Source organism: Hylobates moloch, unplaced genomic scaffold (genome assembly GCF_009828535.3).
Source record: "Hylobates moloch isolate HMO894 unplaced genomic scaffold, HMol_V3 SCAFFOLD_11, whole genome shotgun sequence".
Lineage (NCBI taxonomy): Eukaryota > Metazoa > Chordata > Mammalia > Primates > Hylobatidae > Hylobates > Hylobates moloch.
Genome location: NW_026652286.1, coordinates 33,950,155 through 33,953,618, shown reverse-complemented (window position 1 = coordinate 33,953,618; position 3,464 = coordinate 33,950,155). Strand labels below are relative to the sequence as shown.

At 37.8% G+C, this 3,464-nt stretch overlaps 1 pseudogene; it reads left to right on the top strand.

Annotated features, from left to right (window-relative positions):
• Positions 1 to 1,562: 1,562 nt before the first annotated feature.
• On the top strand, positions 1,563 to 2,294 carry LOC116476129 (centromere protein U-like; annotated as a pseudogene).
• Positions 2,295 to 3,464: the final 1,170 nt, after the last annotated feature.

Sequence of the window (3,464 nt, the reverse complement as noted above, 5' to 3'; positions counted from 1 at the left end):
AAATGACTGTACTGCCAAAAGCAATCTACAAATTCAACATAATTCCCATCAAAATACCACCATCATTCTTCGCAGAATTAGAAAAAAAAATCCTAAAATTCATATGGAACCAAAGAAAAGCCCACATAGCCAAAGCAAGACTAAGCAAAAAGCACAAATCTGGAGGCATCACATTACTGATTTCAAACTATACTATAAGGCCATAGTCACCAAAACATGGTACTGGTATAAAAATAAGCACATAGACCAATGGAACAGAATAGAGAACCCAGAAATAAACCCAAATACTTATAGCCAACTGATCTTAAACAAAGCAAACAAAAACATAAAGTTGGGGAAGAATACCCTTTTCAACAAACGGCACTGGGATAATTGGTTAGCCACATGTAAACGGGATCCTCATCTCTCACCTTATACAAAAATCAACTCAAGATGGATTAAAGACTTAAATCTAAGACCTGAAACTGTAAAAATTCTAGAAAATAACATTGGAAAAACCCTTCTAGACATTGGCTTAGGCAAGGATTTCATGACCAAGAACCCAAAAGCAAATGTAATAAAAACAAAGATAGGCCGGGCGCGGTGGCTCACGCTTGTAATCCCAGCACTTTGGGAGGCCGAGGCGGGCGGATCACGAGGTCAGGAGATCGAGACCAGGGTGAAACCCCGTCTCTACTAAAAATACAAAAAATTAGCCGGGCGTGGTGGCAGGCGCCTGTAGTCCCAGCTACTTGGAGAGGCTGAGGCAGGAGAATGGCGTGAACCCGGGAGGCGGAGCTTGCAGTGAGCCGAGATTGCGCCACTGCACTCCAGCCTGGGCGACCGAGCAAGACTCCGTCTCAAAAAAAAAAAAAACAAAGATAAATTGCTGGGACTTAATTAAACTAAAGAGCTTTTTCACAGCAAAAGGAAGAGTCAGCAGAGTAAACAGATGACCCAAAGAGTGGGAGAAAATCTTCACAATCTATACATCTGACAAAGAACTAATATCCAGAATCTACAACGAACTCAGATCAGTAAGAAAAAAACAATTCCATCAAAAAGTGGGCTAAGGACATGAATAGACAATTCTCAAAGGAAGATATACAAATGGCCAACAAACATGAAGTGCTCAACATCACTAATGATCAGGGAAATGCAAATCAAAACCACAATGTGATACCACCTTACTCCTGCAAGAACGGCCATAATAAAAAAAAAAATTAAAAAATGGTAGATATGGGCATGGATGCAGTGAACAGGGTACACTTCTACACTGCTGGTGGGCATGTAAACTAGTACAGCCACTATGGAAAACAGTGTGGAGATTCCTTAAAGAACTAGAACTACCATTTGTCCAGCAATCCCACTACTGGTTATTTACCCAGAGGAAAAGAAGTCATTTTACGAAAAAGATACTTGCACATGCATGTTTATAGCAGCACAATTCACAACTGAAAAAACGTGGAACCAGCCCATCAATCAAAGAGCAGATAAAGAAACCGTGGTGTGTATATAGATATATATATACACACACACACACACACCATGGAATACTACTTAGCCATAAAAAGGAATGAATTAATGGCACTTCTAAAAAGATAGGACCTCTTAGTGCCCAGCCCTCTGTTGAGAAAGAGACCTTGGCAACAGAAATTTAATTGAAAACTCAGAAAAAGGAAAGATGTCTTATGACAAAAGGAAGAAATCAAGAAGTAAAGCCATTGACTCAGATGATTCCAACATTGTGCATATTTGGTGTCTATAAGAAAACCAGTAACATCATGGAGTTGAATATTGTTTTGCCCACATTCGAGAAAATCCTCCTAGAGTATAAACAAAGAATAGAATCTAAAATTTGTAAGAAAGCCATCAACACATTTTATTTTAACATTAAAAAGAACCCATCAAAATGTTTAAAGAAGTCCAGATGTTGAAAAGTTTGAAAAGGAAGAATGCTAAGATGATTTCAGATATTGAAAAGAAAAGGCAACGTTTGATTGAAGTTTAGGATGAACTGCTTCATTAGAGCCACAGCTGAAACAACTACAAACAAAATGTGATAAACTTAAGGAGAGAAAGTCTTCCCTTAGGAATGCAGCTTATTTCTTATCTAATTTAAAATGGCTTTATCAAGATTATTCAGATGTCCAGGAGAAAGAACCAAACATAAAGGAAACGTATAATTCATCCAGCCTTCCAGCTCTGTTATTTTAACAATTTTGGGAGCTGAAAATCACCTGCAAAATATCAACCATCAATTAGAGAAGCTCCTTGACCAGAAAGAAGCGCAGCCTACTAAAATGTGCCTTTAGAAATGTTAGTTTCATGCTACTGTTACCTTCTGAAACTATACTTTTATAAATAATTTTTTTTTGCAAATAAGTAAGGCCTAGTTATCAGAACCTAATATTTGTCATTCAAATTAAATGACTGTGAACAATGTTAAATGGCATCTGGTTTTCAAATAGTTTTAAAGGCCGTGATCATCTTTTCTGGCTAATATCTTGAGTAATAAATTTTAAACTGTTGACGTCGTATCTTAATCAGCCCCAGATATAAGAGTTTTAATAAACATAAAATTAACTTGATGTGAACATAAACTAATTTTGATTAAGAAGGAGATTTCTACTGAATTTAAGTACACCAAAGCTAATTTTCGGTAAAACTGGTTTATAGAAAGAAAAAATTGGAAAACAAAGTGATAAAACTTAGTTTATGTAAACAGGTTTAATGACAATATATTTGTTATCAAATCTCACAGACATCAGGCAAATTATAGCCTGGTGACATAAGTGTCCATAGTGAATTAGGTACTTGTATAGTACTTGCGTGATTAGTTTATCAGGAATTTCATCCATTTCACTGTTGTAACTGAGAAGACTGTTCTCTGCAGCTTCAGCTAATTCAGCATCTTCAGTAGCTTCTAAAATATAAGCATCTTCAATGCCATTATCCCAGTCAGTGTCAGCAGAAGCACCTGTTGACACCTTACTAGTTGATGGTTTATGAGGATTCTGGGTTTCATTGCTCTTAATTTCATCTGCTTCAACCCCCTCATCATTCATGTCCAAATGCCCATACCTTTTCCCAAATGGGCCATGTGTATTTTGCATTTGCCTATTCCTCTTCCTGTAACCTCCTCTACTCTTCTCAACCAAGTGAAGATGTCCTTCATAAAACTCCAGCTCAAATGTCACATCTCAGGGAGTTCTTCCTGTTCCCACAGCCTCCCAAGGGCTCCCACAGTGGCCGTCCTCCCTCTGATCTAGCTGGGATCTCCTCTATTGGATGGGTTGTTTGGGGGTCATTTCCTTTGTTACACTTGTCAAAAGACATTACCACAAATGTATAGAACTAATTGGCTTTTATTCGTGATTGAATTGGGGCAGCCTCCATTCAACAAGATAGAATAAGAGTTCCCACTGGGCAATGGCAGAAGAGTGGGTTTTGTGAGGTGGGGATGAAGAAACAGAATCAAAGAC